General features: G+C 41.6%; 1 long non-coding RNA gene across 1 annotated transcript in view; it reads right to left on the bottom strand.

Moving 5' to 3' along the window:
• Positions 1-4,475: 4,475 nt before the first annotated feature.
• Positions 4,476-19,704, bottom strand: part of LOC109319504 — a 99,452-nt gene continuing 84,223 nt past the window's right edge. Inside the window, exons 2-3 of the long non-coding RNA XR_002103522.1 lie at positions 6,975-7,118; positions 4,476-4,738 (exon numbers count right to left, since the gene is read on the bottom strand). This is a non-coding gene — a long non-coding RNA (uncharacterized LOC109319504). The remainder of the gene's footprint in view (positions 4,739-6,974; positions 7,119-19,704) is intronic.

Below are 19,704 nucleotides of genomic sequence, written 5' to 3'. Positions count from 1 at the left end.
AAAACAGACCTTATGATGACAGGCTGAGAGCCATGGGGCTCTTTAGCCTGGAAAAGCGCAGGCTCAGGGGTGATCTGACGGCCACCTATAAGTTTATCAGGGGTGACCACCAAGATCTGGGGGAACGTTTGTTCACCAGAGTGCCCCAAGGGATGATGAGGTTGAATGGTTATAAACTCCTGCAAGACCATTTCTGGCTGGACATAAGGAAGAATTTCTTTACTGTCCAAGCCCCCAAGGTCTGGAACAGCCTGCCATCAGAGGTGGTTCAAGCACCTATATTGAACACCTTCAAGAGTAACTTGGATGATTATCTTGCTGGGATCCTATGACCCCAACTGACTTCCTGCCCTTCGGGCAGGGGGCTGGACTCAATGATCTTCCGAGGTCCCTTCCAGCCATAATGTCTATGAAATCTATTTAGTCTGGAGAAAGAAAGACTAAGGGGATTTGATAACAATCTTCAGATACCTGATGAATGCTTATGAAGAGGAGATAGACAATTACTTGTGGCATTAAAGGACAGTACTAAGAACAGTGGTCTCAAATTGAAGTAAGGGAAATTTAGGTTGGAAGAACTTTCTAACTTAGAGGGTATTTAAACATTGGAACAGACTACCCAGAGAGTTTGTGAGATCCATCCTTCAAAATTTCTTACAGCAAATTACACAGCCACTTGGATGGGATGATTTAGACAGAGGCAAGGATTTCTTAGGGTGATATCTTTTTTTGGACCAACTATGTAATTGGGATAAAGTTAGACAAGCTTTTGAATGCAAAACATTCTTCATCTGGTCTCTGATCATGGGAACGAGGAACAGCATAGTGAAAAACACCAGGGGAGAAGGGATAAGAGAATTCTCTGGGGTAGCAGACTCACAATTAGCAGAAGAAAAGAAGTTGATTACTGGGATGATATCAAAACCTAACAAATGGGTGGAGGTTTATTCTCACTTTTTCTGTGTGGAAAGAATTCAGAAGTTGAATAAAATATAATATGCCATGAAACTAATATTAACATTTAGTCCCTGTGTTTATCCAGCCTATGAATTTTTGTTCCCAAATTTGCTTTTTAAAGGTGTTAGATAGATTTCCCTTGAGCATAAGGATAATGATGTCAGAGAGGGAAGAGTTGTTTAAAAACTGTGCTCCTAATGGTATTTATATGTCTCTGTCCCTTTTTTTCCCTGAGAGTTAATTCTGGTGCTCAGTTGCTATTTAGTTTTGCCCACATAGTTGCCATGAGGACACTTGATGCATTGAATCAGGTATACTGTATTTTGGGAAATGCATTTATAGGAACCATGGATTTAGACAAGATTGATTCTGTCTTGAGCAGGGGGTTAGACTAGATGGCCTTCTGGGATCCCTTCCAGCCCTTTTTTCTGTGAGTCTGTAGTTATTTTCTATCTTCCAACTGATCCAAATTCTTGACATGGGTTATAGGAAAGACATAAATTCAAAACCCAAGTGTTCTGTCTTATTTCACTCACAGAAACTGTTTTTTATGAAATTTTACCCATGCCATCCCCAAATAAAACGAGAACCCCCCCCCAAAAAAAACACTTAAAATGTATTGTGTTTCAAACACAATTCTTCAGTCCATCCTTATATAGCAAACCACTTAGATTTCAGTTCAGAAAGGTGCACAGATACATGTTTGAATACAACACTATTCAGGAAAGCACTGGTGTTTTACTTTGTTTGTGCATGAGTACTACTGAAATTATTGGGTCTCAAGCCCTGTTTTATGTAAGAACCTGCTTCAGTAGTTTGCTTATTTGCAACCTGTGAACTGACTGAACTTAATGTAAGGCCTACAAATTTAGGAAATGGAGGTCATCGGAATTCAGTTCTATTTATCAGATTTTATCCAAGATCATTTCCATAAATTAAATGAACCTGTAGAAGACAAGGAACAGAACTATGATTAGGTAAAGGGCTGCAGCATCAGTTCTCCTACTCCATGAAGAAAATCACCATACAAAGAGACATGGAATACAAACAGATGTCTCATTTCACTCAAGACTGACTGTTCTGGAACTTTAGCCAGATCAAAACAGGAGCAGCACAATCATTTACCCATGTCACTCTTACAAGTTGCATTGCTGCTCCAGTACCAGTAGGTGGCCAGCAAAAGCACACAAGTTGATCAGCTTGTGTCTAGAAAAACGATCCTCAGTAACTGCACAGGCCTACAATTGGATGTCTGGGGAGAAAGTGTTACTGTATTTCATTTGGCAGAGGGACTTGAAACAGGACAGTGGATGTGGACAGCTGTATAATCCCAGGACAAAAGGCTTTCTCTCTGGACAAACATGATGTCTCTTCACAGCCATAAAGACTACCAGTCTGGATCATCCTAGTCATCCAGCAATCCAGTATCCTGGCTTCCTCTTTGGCCAGTACGAGCTACTTCAGAGGAAAGTACAAGATACCCTACAGATATGGAATCATCTGCCTCCTATGAAAGTCTCACTCTAACCCTAGATGACTGGAGATAGGCTTAACTCCTCAAGCACAAGGAGAGCTGCAATCTTTAGCAAAACTGTTTATGCTTACAATTTTACTTTTCTCTCCTCCATTCTGCAGATCTCTCCTAGAGGCATAGATTAATAACAGTGGAAATTCCACAGTTAAAATGGATGTAGAAAGTACAAAAAATGCCAACAGTGTGGATGAAGGAAAGGAATTTGCTCCATATTAGGAGAAATGAGATCAAACTATGTCTTCAACTGTGCATGAGCTACTCCCATTGGCTTGTCCTTGTGTTCTCATACCCCAGGATCCAGTTTATCCCAGAGATCTATATTGCTGCATTAGAATTACAAATGTCATTTGGGCATTTTCTGTCATTGGGTCAAAACTAATATGTGAAAAAATGTGCCTAATGCACATTTTTCCTCTTGATAAAAGAAGTTCCCATTTGCAATGAATCCACCCCTTTTTCCCCTGTGTGCACACACAGTGCTTCGCCATATAAGGTGTGGGTAAATATGAACTGGGTTCAAGTTGGAAGGGAAAGAGACAGTTTAATTTTAATAGGCAAAACACACATATTAGCAGACAAAATGAATGGCATTAAAAAAATATGTCCCAAACTAAGACCATGTAAGGTATGTATCAACCAGTACAGAAAAAGGTTCCCACTGGAATTATTCCAGACTAAAACAATGAGTCATTGCCTCAGGAATCTTGTCCTCCCATGAAATATATAAATCATTGTCCAGTCTGCAATATCATGCTAATAGCATGTATCATTCAAATGTATTTCTCTAAAAAGTGCTAAAGAAAACTCAGCTTTTCACTCTACTAGGTCCTGAAGTCAATCAGAGCTTTACTATCGAATTGAACGTGAACAGGAAAGGGGGCCTTGTCTTTTACAAACTAAGAAAGAAGAAACACTCTGTGAGAGAGAGTAGTTAGCTGTGGTAGAAAGAAATAAGATCTTATTTGTTAGTGTCCTCTAGGACTTATTAATCTCATTGTTCCAAATCTACGCAGAATTCATTAATCTCCAACATGGGTGCCAATAAAGATTAGATTTTTGGGGATGGGGAAGGGTTGTAACTATTTTTTTTTAATTAAACCCTTTCTGGAAATTAATCTGTTCTCCAATGTTCACCACCTGTTTGTGGAGGACGGAAAAAACTAAGGGCTTCCATAAACTCTCATTAACAGGGAGAGGATTTAGGAGCAAGAGTAGTCACAGGATCAACACTTTTGTGTTGTTTTCCCAAATGATAACTTGCACTTATCAGTTATATTTTCCAGCAACAGTAGGTTTAGAAATGACTGTTGTCATTTTAATTTTTTTTTTTTTTAAATGTGAACTAGATTCATAGTTGACGCAATGGGAATTTTCAGATCAGAGGACTGAACATTTTACTTATAATTTTTTTATGCAAATGTCTGAAGCACTCAGTGAAGACAAAGGTTTGCAAGGGACTCTACATAAACATAGTAAGGGATAATCTCTCTATTGGAGACCTTGCACTGTAAACAGACACATCAGACACAGGATGGGGGAGAAGAAGCACTCTTACCCCCACCTTACAGGAGGGGCTCAGGCAAGAGAAATGCAGGCTATGTCTACACCACATCCTCAGCGCGCTCTGGGCTAGCACATGTTACTCACCCACTCCCACATGCTAAACCCAAAAATAAGTCAGTGAAACTACATCCAAGACATTTCCCCAGGATTGCTGTCACTATTCCATTTCCAGGCTTGATGAATGCCAGGGGGATTTTGTTGGTAGAGTGTGTTCAGGACCATCCCTCTCAAGGCTCGTTGGGCATATGTCATGGATGCACCCCCAGTGGTGCTCTGAGGAACACAAGAGAAGGCTGACGAGAGAAAAGAACTCACTCCAGTGGCCAAATGCTAAGACTCTCCTTCGCCTACTGAATACAATGGATATCTCTTTCTTTTACATTTCTAAAGACAGTGAGGCAGATGTTGTTGAAGAAAATAGTATTCTCCAAACACCAAGGAAAGAATTATTAATAATGTATATGACCAATTTAGACCTGTTGTAACAGTAGAAGAGCATAATAATTATTCCTTGACAACCTTTGGGATTAATAATTTTTACAATGAATTATTTTAACAGCACTTTCTCAGTACTGTATTATAAAAGCTGTTTTTCCTTCTGCTGGGAAAAGAAAGGGTCAGTGAGCATCTCCTTGAAGACCCACAGCTGTGTTGATATGCTTCATGTCTCTTAGCATACCAGTTCTATGTATGAAAAGAAGAGAAAAAAATAATAAGATAGTTCAGTGCCTGGTTTTCTCAATCAGCACAGGCCTAAGGCAGTAAAATATTCAAATGACGGTACTTGGGGGAAGCCAACAGTGCTTCACACTGTCATCTCCAAGAGATAAATGCCTTTGCAAACCTCCCATGGTACAGGTGTCTCTGAACAACACATGCCCTTTGAGCCTTGCGGTGACTCAAACTGGGGGGCAGGCGGTCCATAGCTTATTTTTCAAGTATTTACTGCAGGGCACATCATCATGACTGGGGACTGAAAACAGTATTCTCAGTGTCCCAAACCCTGAAAATGAAGATGACTACCCTGCATATTTCATCCCTAAAGCAGGCATTGCTAAAGTTTTTTACCTCATGATTTTTTTTTCTTTGAAATACTTTCTTTTACAAGCTTCCCAGATGCTTATTTCATTTGTCAGGATACAATCACAAAGGGCTTCTTATCTCATTGCACATGAGTCAGAGTCAGAAACAGGTCTCTACAGTTTCTAGGCATCTAAAATATGAGGGAGAGGAATTGAGCAATAAAAATGAGAGGAAACTTGAAAACAATTAGATACAGAATTTAACTTATGTACAATATTGCTTAGTCACTGTTCTGGCCTACTTACTCAGATATAATAATATTTTGACATGCATGTCTTTCAAATACAGAACTCACTGAATCAGAAAGGTCTTACCATCTTCAATAGAAAGCAAAAGTATCTAACATTCTCCTTTCAAAATGTTACTCCATACTGCTAAATGTACATCCCTCAATATTGCAATGCAGTGGAGGACTTCATTCCTTTTCTTATAAGTAAGCACGAATGAAAGACAGTAAATGTGATGTAAACATGATATGTATACACTGGAACAAATAAAGAATTATTTCTACCTCATAAATTAATTTTACTATCCAAAGCTAAGTACTTAATCTGTGGCATGCCAGTAATATTATACAAACGACAGAAATTAGAGAAGGAAGAGATTTAGTGATTAGATCATCAAATATACCAATTCTGCCCTCCCCGCACCTTGCCAACAGGAAAACTAGCTCCCTACAGTGTACTCCTGAGTACTTTCTTTAGCTTGGTTTTAAATCACTTAATACATAGGTCTCTTACCACTTTCCTGTGGAGAATATACCACAGTCTACTCTAATAATTCTCACCATTAAGAACTTTTTCCTGATGTACAGCCTAAATATGTCCTTTTGCTCAATTCCATCCCATTTGTTCTTAGTTATACCCTTTTGTATCACAGTAACTTCTTCCTCTCCCTCTGTGGTATTTACACCCTTCCATTACTTGTAGACAGCTCTCCTATCCACCACTTAATAGTATTTGCATTATGGTCATTTCTTGGCAATAGTTCCAAGACACTGTAAAATTCAGTAATACAGGCAAAAAGTTTAATTGTTACAGCCCAGGTTAAGAGACTGCAATTTGGCCTTCTGTTAGTGTAAATAGCATCAAAAGCGTAACATTTTGTAAAGTAAGCAATTTTAGTTTCCACCCTTGGCAAAAAAATATCTTCTTGCATCATATTCATATTCATGTCTCCATGGACTATTTACTGTTATGAAACTACCATAGCAAATCCACTGCATTGAAAGTCAGTCAAGTACTGCCAAAAAAATTCAAAATGCAAGTGCTTTTTTAAATTATTTTACCAAGGGATACCTCAATACAGATTGGTTAAATGCACAAAAAAATCCTCCTAGACTATTGTGATAAAGTTCATCAAAACTTTCTAGCATTTTTATCTGTACCATAGCTCATTGTGAAATAATGTTGCATGTTAACATCTCATTGTATAGCGATGTCTAAAGTAAATGCAATGTGACTTTTTTCTTAATATGTACATTTAAAACATGGTGCATCATAAAATGGTTGGAAATACTTTCAGATTGAATATAGGCCAGATCATCAGCTCTACTGGGCATGTCACTTTGGGATATGATCCAGTGACCACTGAAATAAAAGGAAAGATTCTCACTGATGTCATAGGAGCTACAGATGAAGGTTTTGATCCGTCTGTGCCTCAGTAATAGCAGTATAATGAGAATAAATTAATCAGAGATTATGAGGTGCTCAAGCATTGCAGTAATAGATACCTTTTACCTAACAGGTTGGACAAACATACTACTGAAAATCATATTTACCTTAGTTCCAGCTTAAAGAGGCGCTACCAGTCCAAAAGGTGAGTTGTGATGATTTACACTGATCTCCAGGGGAGAGGCACATATTTGCGTCTCATTTCACATCATATCTGGATTCTGCACTTTTGACTTGCTTCCATCTTATGTTCTTAAGCTAACTTTTTTTTTTCTTAACAAGGAACATTGGCAAGAGATGAGGTGCATCTGGAATAGAAATGACAGCTGGTGGGTGAGACAAACAGTCAAGTTCTTTACTGGCCTCTTCTCTTGCCTTTTGGGAATGAACCATAATGAGACTGCTTCCTAATATCCTCCTGATCTTTGCTCTTTGAATAAATTCCAGAAGCGATCAGAAGCCAAGTCCTCTATGGGCAATCAGAAGAGGTTTTTCATTGCTCATTAGTCGGGTTGATTTGAAAACAGGATTCCTGCCCCGTGGGAAATTCTGACATTCCAAAATGTATTATTGTTCTGAATCAGAACAAAAAGTCAAACGTTAAAAAATTCCTGCAGAACAGAAATTCCAAGAAAAATTTGATTTGGAAACCTTAAACCCCAAAATAGAATTTCACTTGGCAACGTTGTAATACATTAAGTATATATATTAAATATAATTTAACATAGCATGTCACACCAAATAAGAAAGTCAAACTAAAAGAGAATTTCCTTACCAAAAAAAGTCCAAACAAATTATTTTCCCATTTAAAATGTCGTCAAAAAATCACGGACTAAATATAGACTAAAAAATTGGATTTATGACACATTACAACCAGCCTGCCACCTGGTAACCCCAGGTAACCATCCTGTAGCTGACCACTTGCATTCCTTCACATATTTTGCTCCCTTTCCCTCCCCTCCCCTCCTATCTCTACCTATTGTCTTTCAAACTACCATTTATTTGCATTTTCACAGGCCTGCATGTTGTAAATTAGCTCCTTTTCTACCTTGAAGAACACATAACACCAACAGATACAGATCGCGCTTTTGAAACAGCTATCCAGATAGCACATGAATAATTGCTGCAGTACAGAAATAAATCCCCCACTGGTTACACACCACAAGGAAATCCCCCACTGGTTGCACACCACTGGTTATGACTTATCACTCCTCCCTGGCACCTATACGGAAAATCTTCAAACAATTGCAACCCATACTAGCAAACCCAGTTCTTAAAGAGATTTTCCCAGAACCACCCATTGTAGCCTTCAAACAGGTGCTGAACCTTGCTAACCTCATCACCAGAAGCAAACTTCCTACAGCCCAAAACATACTGAACAGATCCAGACCATGCCAGGACAAGAAATGTAAAACCTGCCAACACATCTCCACCACCCCCACAATTACTACACCCCACAACATAGCCATCAGCATTCCTGGATTCCTGGAACAGCTGCACCTCCAGAAATGTAATATTTCTCATCCAGTGCACCAAATGCCCTGAAGGAAAATACATAGGAGAGACCAAACAACAACTGCACACCAGAATGAAAACACATCTGAAATCTATGAAAGACAAGAATACCCGATTACCTGTTGGGGCACATTTCTCACAAGAAAGCCACCCTCTCTCCAATCTCTCAGGTCCGATCCTCAAAGGGAATTTACAAAACACCTTTCACAGTCAAGCCCACAAACTTCACTTCATCAACCTACTGGATACAAAAATCCACAGACTAAATATAGACACTGGATTTGTGACACATTATGGCCTAACATCTGATTCCCCAGGTACCTCTCCACTATTTACCAGCTACATACATTCCCCACCCTCACCTGTCTCTCACCCACTGACTCCTCAATTTACATTTTCACTGACTGGTTTTCTTGCATGCATACCAGCCTCTGGCTTCTTTACTCCTCATTCCACACAGGAAGAGCACACACCAACTGCAGGTGCTTCCTCAGCCTGATGAAAGGTATTTATACCTGAAAGCTTGCAAAGACAATTTTTTCCAGCTATTTAGTTGTTTTAATAAAAGATATCAAAATCTACCCAAAGAACCTTGCCTGCCCTGTCAAAACTGACACATTTACACAAATCATATCAATTTTGATAAAAATAATGGAAAACTATTCTATCAAAAATATTTTGATCAGCGCTATTCATTACTAAGTCCCTTCAGAGAATTACTTTATTACATATACTTTGCTTCACTGCTCCAAAGTCTTGTGGATTTCCAATATTTGCATTTAGGCATATGTACATCCTGCAAGTTGTGATTTAAATATGCACCAAGCACATCAGAAAATCATGCAAGTACTGTGCATAAATCTGTGTGCATGCATATACTAGTAGAGTTAGGACACTGTAGAGCTATCCAAGTGAGCTTGATTACAAGAAGCAGAATGGCTGTCAGCACAGTGCTCCACCAGGACTAATTTACCCTGCTGAACTAAGAAGCCTATACCATTCTGTATACCCAAGCTAGTGTGCTTAGAGCTAGCTTGAGTATCTGTAAAGTGCTGTGTCACATGTCCTTAGGGTCACTGAACAACCTTGCTCTCTCAGCTAGTATAAATCCATGCAGCTCCACTGAGTCACCATAATGTACAAAAGCCAAGGGTTTATGCCTCTTTTATCCCTTGCCCCTTATACACTAGATTTTAGTTTGCATTCTGGTAGTAAAATTAATGTATTGCTACTGTAAGTAAACAGTACTGTGTGGGATGTGCTTTATTATATTGATGGGAAATACCTCCCACAGCTGTATTTAAACTCCACACCTTGTTCCTTTGTTGTTGTCTGTCTAAAGACAATGAGTTCTCCATTGTGAGAAACTTGCATAATCTCCCTTTTGGTCAACCTTTCTGGTGTAACCATAAAAATGTCAAAGACAAGCAAGAAACAACTGAAGCAGTAGAAACCAAATCCCTTTCAAAGACACTGTACTAATCTGATGATGATTCCAGAACAATGAACTTGCCTATACAAGCAGTAACCTTTTGCCTGTTGCTAGGGTTTATCTAAAGGGAAGGTAACATCATCAGTTTTGCATAAGAGTGTTTCACACTAAAGATAAACATCCTCTAAAGGCAAACCATGTGGATCCCTGTGTAAAACGAGAGGGAGAAAGATCTGCATACACAAAGGACCTGATTGTCTCATCTCACATGCAGTGTTGGAGGGAGGAGAAAATAAAAGATAGACCCAAACCCTTTAGAAGCAGTACACTATAAACATATTGGAGGGATAATGCTAGTACACTCCTTACCTGGTGCAGCAGGGTCCCTAATGTGCAGGTGCTACATACCAGCAAGTGTCAACAACTAAAAAACAAATTTAATGAATAGAAAGTGAGGGCTAGACACAGTGAGTGGGAAGAAACATGCAAATTAAAGCTACCGGAGGTGCAAAGTGCTCCTTCAGGCTCTTGCAAGAATGCTGGCAGACTGAAATGCATGATGGACAAGCTCTCTGAGCATTTTGAGGTCAATGAAATAGCTCCCCCTGAAGTCAAAAGATTTTGGATTGAGTCCTATGAGAAATATAAATATTTCTTCTTGTGCTGGTTTGAGACAAGAACAACAGCTTTGCTGCCAGACTGTCTGCGGGATCTATGATAGTGCATCAACACTTACTGTTGCAACCTGGGTTGGTGTCATGCATATTCTTTTTGCTGGATGAAGGGCAGATATTTGGTGGGGAGGGGGGTTAGAAGCTATTTACTCTGTGTCCTGTTGATTCTGTCTTCTAAGGGCCTTTCTGGCACTTGAGCTGTTAGGTGGCTGCAGTTGCTTTCTCATACCGTCCAAAAATGATTTGAATTGTTTGCTGCACTATATACATACTTATTTCCCCACCCTCTGCCATGCTTTGCAGCTCCTCTGTATCTCAAATACTTATCCTATAACAATAAAGATTATGAGCCAGGGACTGAGCTGTGGAAACCATGAACATGTCAAGCCCTACAGCTGTTTACTATTATTATTACTTTCCAGGCATTTCAGCCAATGGTTTTGTTCGTAGTTCAACTCTTTGCTGGGACATTAGAGAACAGCAGCCTATGTCCCTGAAATTGCTGTTGCTCACCCTTTAGGTTCACAGTACACTTTACCCTGTGCCAGGATGTAAAGATTTCCATTGTGAACTAACAAACTGATTTCACTGCTTTACCAGTGCTGAAATGTTAGTTTGTCTGCCAATGGGACACTGCAGGCTATTACAAATTAATCACAAACATGTCCTGGTTATCAAATGACAACACTTCATCACTGAGGCCTATTGGCATGAAGCATGTATTTACAGCATAGGTTGTCTCTATCCTTCATGACCAAAGCTGCTTTTTCCCATGGGATGGGCAGGTAGATTTGGTTCCATTGCTACTTGGTTCCACATCTTAGCATAATTTTTGTCCATGAATGATTTCCTGTAGACTGTAAACTGAAGCTATAGCTTAGACCTTCGTGTTGTCAAGACAAAAGAAAGGCCCACCTCAGGCTAACAGGCAAAACTTTAGCCATATAGTATGTGCATATTACTTCCATGGAAGTCAGTGGACTCTGACCCAAACCACTGTCCTGCAGCCCAAAGAGGCAGAGTTTAGTACATAGATTCATAGATGATAGAGTCAGAAGGGGCCTCAAAGGATCGAATCTAACACCCACTCGATGATCTCCCGAGGTCCCTTCCAGCCCTAATGTCTATGAAATCTATGAAACCCCGCCAATGGCAGGAAAAAGTGCTGGGATCATGTGACCCCAGCCATGTGCTTGTCCAGTCTCCTCTTGAAGACTCCCAAGGTAGGGGATAGCACCACCTCCCTTGGAAGCCCGTTCCAGATTCTGGTGACTACCATGAAGTTCTTTCTGATGTCCAGCCTAAATTTACTCTCCATCAGCTTGTAGCTGTTGTTTCTGCTTATTCCAAGGGGTGCTCTGGTAAACAGAGCATCTCCTATTCCATGCTGCCCCCCTGATGAATTTGTATACTGCCACAAGATCCTTCTCTTGCAGAGGCTGAAAAAGTTCGGGTCCCTCAGCCTTTCCTCATAAGGCCTTCCCTGCAGGCCTCTAACCATACAAGTGGCCCTCCACCGGACCTTCTCAAGGTTGTCCACGTCCTTTTTGAATTGCAGCACCCAAAATTGGACACAGTACTCTAGCTGTGGCCTGACCATTGCCACACAGAGGGGGCGCATCACCTTCCTAGACCTGTTCATGATGCATGACAAAGTGCAATTATCTCTTCTTGCTTCATCACGTTGACAACTCATGTTCATCTTGGAGTTGACAGCGACTCTGAGATCTCTTTCTGCCACTGTGCTGCTGACAAAGTCAACCCCCAGCCTATAGGTGTGCTGATGATACCCTCTCCCTAGGTGCAGCACCTTGCACTTGTCCTTGTTGAACTGCTTCCTATTGTTCTCTGCCCACTTCTTTAACCTGTCCACGTCCACCTGGATTTGGTTTCTTCCCATCAGTGTGTTTGCTTTGCCCCATAGTTTGGTGTCATCTGCGAATTTGGGCAGAGTGCTTTCCACACCCTCATCCAGGTCGCTGATGAAGATGTTGAACAGCACCAGCCCAAGGACAGAGCCTTGGGGGACCCCACTGCCCACATCTATCGAGGCTGATGGGGGGGATGTGGGCACGCTAGAAGGGAGCAATAGGCTACAATTGGATCTAGACAGGTTACAGGGGTGGGCGGATGAGAATAGGATGGGATCTAACACCAACAAGTGCAAAGTGATGCACCTGGGGAGGAGCAACCAGCACCATACCTACAAGTTGAGGAACTCCCTTCTTGTCAGTACAGAGGTGGAAAAGGAACTTGGAGTCATCGTGTACTCCAAAATGAACATGGGCCGGCAGTGTGGGGGTGCAGTCAGGAAGGCCAACCGCACCTTGTCATGCATCCATGCATCTCGAGCAGGTCCAAGGAGGTGATCCTCCACCTCCATGCGGTACTGGTCAGGCCGCAGCTGGAGTACTGTGTCCAGTTCTGGGCGCCGCACTTCAAAAGGGATGTGGACAACATGGAGAGAGTCCAGAGGAGGGCCACTCGCGTGATCAGGGGGCAGCAGGGCAGGCCCTACAAGGAGAGGCTGAGGGACCTGAACCTGTTCAGCCTCCATAAGAGAAGGCTTAGGGGGGATCTAGTGGCCTGTTACAAACTAGTCAGAGGGGACCAGCCGGTACTGGGGGAGTCCCTGTTCCCCCGAGCACTGCCAGGAGTGACCAGGAATAACGGTCACAAGCTGGCAGAGGGTCGATTTAGGCTAGACATCAGGAGGCGCTACTTCACTGTCAGGGCAGCTAGGATCTGGAACCAACTTCCAAGAGAAGTGGTACTGGCTCCTACCCTGGGGGTCTTTAAGAGGAGGCTAGATGAACACCTTGCTGGGGTTGTTTGACCCCAGTAATCTTTCCTGCCATGGCAGGGGGTTGAACTAAATAATTTACTCAGGTCCCTTCTGACCCTAGAAACTATGAAACTATGACCCATCCACCAACACTCTCTGGGTGTGACCCCTAAGCCAAGTTGCCACCCACATGACTGTGTAGTCGTCTATGGCACAGCCATTCAATTTGTTTATAAGAACTGGATGGGATACCATGTCGAAGGCCTTCTTAAAATCCAAGTAAATTACATCTACCATGATTCCTGCATCTAAGCTCTTAGTGACCTGGTCATAGAAAGAAACAAGGTTAGTCAGGAAGGATCAACCTGTTATGAACCCATGCTGATTGCCCTTCAACATATTACCCACTGCATGCCTACAAATGTGATCCTTGATAATTTTTTCAAGACTATCTCAAGGATAGAGGTGGGACTAACTGGCCTATAGTTATCCAGATCCTCCTTCCTCCCCTTCTTGAAAATAGGGACCACATTGGCCCTTTTCCAGTCCTCTGGGACTATCTGAGCACCGTGAGTGCTCAAACAGACATGCCAGTGACTCTGCTATGACATTAGCCAATTCTTTCATCACCCTTGGATGGACCTCATCCAGTCCCACTGATTTAAACACATCCAGTGTGTCTCTTAACTAGGTCAGCACTGACAGTTGGTGGGCTGATGTTTCTCCTGCTTCTGTCAGTAATGCATTTGGGAGATTTGTCAAGATCCAAGTTCAAGAATACAGAGGCAAAGAATTCATTGAAGAGCTCTGCTTTGTCCCTCCTATCCATCACCCACTGTCCTTGTCTATCCTGTAGGGGTCCTATGCTGCCCTGAGCCTTCTTTTTACTCCCTAATGTACCTGAAGGACTTTTTGTTGTCCTTAATTTTTGTCGCTAGCCTGACTTGCGCTAGGCCAATACTGCTTTGGCCTTCCTAACTGATTTCCTGCAAGTGCGAGCCAAGGAGGTATACTCTTCCTTGGTAGCTATCCCCTGCTTCCACAGCCTGGATGCCCCTTTTTTTGCCTTTAGGCTTTCCTGGATTTCCCTGTTAAACTAGAAGGGTTTCTTTGACCCCTTTGCTTCCTTTTCTATGCAGTGGGATTGCCTTCTTCTGTGCCCAAGGGATCACTTCCTTGAGGAATGAGCTGGACCCCCATTTTGTCAATGCTCTTGAGCTTTAATGCCCCACTAACTAATCTCCTAAGCACACTGAAGCCAGCCTTTCTAACACTTCAGCCCTGCTGGTTATTTTTCCCACCCTTTGTCAGATAGTGATTTCAATCAATTGATGGTCACTATCCCCTAGGTTGCCTTGTACCTGCAGATCCCCCACAGCCAGTACCAAGTCCGGCAAAACATTCCCCCTAGTGGGATCATATACCTCCTACATTAGATGGAGGTCCTGTATGCAGATTAAGAACCTAATGTGAGTGATTAATTCTTGATGACTAATCCTCTCAGCAGATGTCAAGGTAGTTTAGGTCACCCATGACAACAGTATCTCTTGACCATATGGCCTCTGAGAGCTACCTGGAGAATTCCAGGTCAAGCTCATCCTCCTGGTGTGGCAGTCTATAGTAGATCCCCCTCTACCCCCTTGTATCCTAACCCATAGTACCTCAGTTTGGTCCTACTTTGATCCCATCTTGATTATAGAAGATGTATATTGCTCCTTAACAGAGTTCTTTCCTTCCTAGTTCTTTCTTTCTGGAAATGCCTCAAGGACAAGAAGCCCTCAGTGAGCAAAAAACTAGCATAATTACCATATTTCATAGTGTATAGGCTGACACGGTATACAAGTCAACCCCATTTTTCTGATCCAAAAATTAGGATTTTCGTAGATCTGGTCTATAAGTCGACTTAACCTTTTGGATAAAAAAATATGGGGTCAACTCATACTGGCCCCTGCATGCCCCCAATGCAGGCAGAGCACCCGGGGGTTGGATATGTGCGAAACCAGCACTGCCAGAGTGGCCAGGGCTGGGCTTGGAAATCAGCTGGCGTGGTCCAGCAGAGTTTCAGGAACCAGCTCCCAATTCTTCTGAGCTGCTAGCAGTGGAAGACAAGAACAGATGAGAATTTAGCTCAGTAACAGTAATGTGCCATTGGCAGGATTTGTATCAGGATCTTGCAATATTTCTATAGGGTCAAGCAAGGATCCAAATGTGTTTCACTTTCCTAACTCTTCATAAAGGAAGAGCAGAATGTTGGTCTAAAAGAGGTAGGAAGGAAACACATGTTTCATTTTAAATATTTTTTTATGGAAGAAAAAATGTATTTATTTATTTGTTTTGTTTTTACTGTGGGAAAATTGTTGTAATCATAACTTTTATTTTTATGGATCCCTTATGCTTAACAAATTGACAGACTACTTATTTAGGGATCTCTTCACCACAGAAATGGAACCACCAGTGGTGTAAAATGCAATATCTGCCATACCTCACTCATTAACAACTAAAGGAAAGAAGCAAAATTCTCCTTATACACCAAAAGCACAACTGGCTGGATTTTCTAAGGTATGTAGGCACATCTAAAGGTTGAAGATAATTGTGTAAATGGATTTTCACAAGCATGTAAGCAGAGTAGGCCAGATCCATACTGATCCCAGAAGTGCCCAGTTGGGTGGAATTTAGTTGCCCAAATTCTAAAGAACAATCCGGATTCGTTCTGCTCCAGCAGTCATTCAGGGCCCCATTGTGAACTGCAAAGTTCTTTAAGGTGCCTACACGTTGGGAATCTGAGAATTCTCAGTAGTGATCCAGTTTGATCACCAGGTACCTAATTTGCCTAAGGTCTATTGTGATCCAGATTGTTGCAGAAGAGGTGCTTAAACTCCACCTAAGTCCCCAGAGGGCTCATCTAACTAATGGGGACAACACTGATCTCAGATGAAAAGCCTGTCTTCTACTCCCACTGGTGCGTAGGCACCTAACCCTATTTGAATTGTCCTCGTGGCACCAAATGTCTACTTTTTTAGGTGTTTCAATCCCTATGACAAGGCACCTCTGGGACCAAACTGGATTTGACCCCTAATTTCTGCTGATACGAGGGGCACTTTTGAAAACTGTGTAGGGGCCTATATGCATCTTTAGGGTACTAATGGTTAACATCGTTGTAGACAAGCAGTAACCATCAGCAACATTTGGAAAGCCTAACAGTGCCAGCATTCCTATTTTTTGAAAAGGAAACTTTATTTCCCTGAAAAACTCAGTTCTTTTCTCCACAGCTCAGCAAAAATACAGAACCTCCATCATCAAGGTATACCCAATATTACACTGTTGTATTGCTACTGCAGGAAGAGTGGCACCTGTTAAAATGCTACCATTCCCTGTCATACCTGAGAGACATGGTGCCACATCAAAGCTCAATCAAGGTGCTCATCCTGGCTTCCACTGGTATCATTAGTAAAAGGCTTCTGGCAGGGTAATGTCTGCAAGGGTAATGTCACATGTGGAATTTGTTCCCTTATGTAACCCAAATATGATGAGCCATGTTGCAAGACTGATTTTTTTTCCTCTGGCATTTGGAAGTAGGTTGCAGCAGGGGGGTTGAGTAAAGGGATTTGAGTCTGCAAGTTGCAGACGCATAACTATCAGTTTTGGAGCCTGGGGAAAATCTTTGATGGTGGTGGCAGTGGGTCAGGGGAGGGTGCTCTTTGGTTGCATCTGGAGCATCCCTGAGCCTCCCAGTCATAGAAGTCAAGTTAGAGAATCCCCATGATGCCTGGCTGTAGGAACTATGGCAGCAAGACACAACAGTAGCAGTGCTGTACCACCTTCCTATAGTAGGGTCTTACCATGCCCACTGCTTCTGCCATGTGCCCACACCCATCTCCTGTGACTGGATAGCACAGGGCAGCTCCAGCTGGGCTTCTGTAGCCTGGCAGTGAAGGGCTCTCCTTGTGTCCTGGCACCCAGCTCTTATAGCTGGGTGGTATGGGGTTTCTCTAGCTTACCTCCTTCAACCAGGAGGATGCTGGGCTGCACCAGACTCTGAAGGAGGGAACATCATCCTGGCACCCCCTCTAAGTCTGCTGCCAGGGCCAATATACCACTTGCCTCCACCCAGTTACACTACTGTATATTGTTTAACTAATTACCTGTAAGATATATTAAGCTGCAAGCCTGTTTTTCAAAAATGATGAGTCAAAGCTCAAAAATCAGGAGATTTGCAGAACAAAAATGTTAGGTTTCTTTTTATTTCCATTATTCTTTTTTGAGTCCTCAGGAGCACAGTTTTTAATTTTTCTCTGCAACCATGACATCTAGAAACATAATTTTTCTTTAATGAAAGCTGAGAGTCTTACATGATCACATGACTCCAGGAACTGGAGTTTTAAGAACAACTTTCAATATTGTGAGAGTCAATAAAACTATGAACATTTGAAATGTCATTGTACTGCTGCACTTGGGTATTATTTGTGATATATTTCAAGATATATCACAGGGCCAAAAATGCACAGCTAAATCCCTTTCTTAAGTGTGTCTACCAATGGAAATAAAATATCAGACAGAAATTATAATGATAGAATAATTGGAACAACTTCTCTAACTTATACTTTTGCAATCCTCTGGCATAAGAGAATCACAGAGCATAGAGTAAGCACTGAGGCTGCCTATACATGTGCTGATTTACTTTCTAATTAGAATGCATCAGTCTGCTCTGCATTCTAATTAGAATGCTCTAGCATGGCCTCATCATCACATGTATATGCCCCCACAGGTTTAAAAATGGCTGCTGGGGTACTTTATCTAAACCCTGTTGAATGAAGTTTAGATAAGGCATCCTGTGGCCATTTTTAAAGCCACAGGGACTTAATACACATGATGGTGAAGCATTTTAATTAAGAGTAGCTTTCCGAGAACCACTCTAATTAAAATGCATCCCCCTCCACCACCATGTATAGGCAGCCTGTAATTACAAAATGAATTGTCTGCAGGATCTCTTGCAGGTTGGATGCAGTCTGACACAATGAGACGCATCAAGTACAAGTGACAGTCAGGCCCTGAATCTCTAACCTATCCAGGCTTGTGCATTGTTTTGAATCAGCTCTGAAATATTTATTATAAGATGAAAAGTATGAAAAGCAGAGTCAAATGCTTTAATTTCCAAATGAAACACAGAGCATACCCCACCCTTCATTTCTACATTGAAAAGCAAATTTCAGCCCAAGTCCAGCATGTAATTTTCCATCTCCTAGACAAGTGAATGTTAGAGCAACCTCAAGAGGGACCACTGAGAGGGGTGGGAGATTTCCAGGGACAAATCTCCTGATGTACATTATTGGATCCTGCTGAGAAGAGAAAGGATCCAGCCAACTCAAACTGAAACTGAAGTTTTCCAACAGCCAACTTTAAGTTCATGAGGGCCTAGCTCACTACTATCATGTGTTCCATTACTGGAGAAGACAACCAAAGTTGGAAAATAAATGAACTATCTTGGTTTTCCAAAGTTTTCTGTGTGGGAGCGGGACCTGTGTTGAAGAAAAGGCTGCAGACAGCTGGCTGTCTGGCAAAAGGGTGTCTGAGCTAGAGGAAAAAGTAATAAAAATTCTGAGATGGATAGATCTGGTGGGGTTTTCTGGCTGTGTTAATGCTAAATCCCATACAATAAAGCCCCAGCAGCGATTGCAGTCTTGTGTCTGTACTTTCTTTAAATAAGAGAACAAAATTGCTTATAAACTTGCTCCATCAATGCAGTAGTCAGCTGCTTCTATAAGGAAAGTCATTCTACGTAGGATTTTTAAGGTCCAGAATCAGTATTACATAAGAAATTCTAAAAAAATAAAGACATTCACAGAGTTAAAAAAAATGTAAGTTCAGAGGTGTTTAGTTTTGTTGTTCTAGTTCAACTACATCTCTACCCCCAAATAATGGAATGAATCCTATTTATGAATCATAAACAGGGTCTGAATAACCAACACACACAGTTCAATATCAACTGAACTGGTTTATACTGCGTTAAATCTAGCCATACTAGTACCAGTGTTTCCATAGCAAGTGAAGGGGGGGAAGGAAAACGAGAACACAAAAGGCTCCAAAGAAACAAAATAAGATATTGAAAACATGAGGCACAAGCAAAATATGCAACAAGGCATTCATTTTTATGGACACTCATTGAGGAAAACCTGTTTTACTTTATTTGGTCATAGCTGTGCCATTCATGAGGAATATGTTCAATACATTATGTGGCAATACAATTTTTTGCCAAACATTCATATTTCTGATTTAGATTTGTTATGGCCTAAGTTCATGGCATGTGCCAGTGGTGTATGCAAAACATAAAACGGCAAGCCTCGAACAGACCAACAGACATGTCTACTTGCTCAAAGAAAGAGAACTTTTGGGGTAATCTTTATTCATAGATTTCATAGATATCAGGGCTGGAAGGGACCTCGAGAGATCATCGAGTACAGCCCCCTGCCCAAAGGGCAGGAAGTCAGCTG

This window comes from Crocodylus porosus, unplaced genomic scaffold (assembly GCF_001723895.1).
Source record: "Crocodylus porosus isolate Cpor-Errol unplaced genomic scaffold, CroPor_comp1, whole genome shotgun sequence".
NCBI classification, from domain to species: domain Eukaryota; kingdom Metazoa; phylum Chordata; order Crocodylia; family Crocodylidae; genus Crocodylus; species Crocodylus porosus.
Note: the sequence above shows the minus strand (reverse complement) of the source record. Positions and strands in the feature narration are given on the sequence as shown.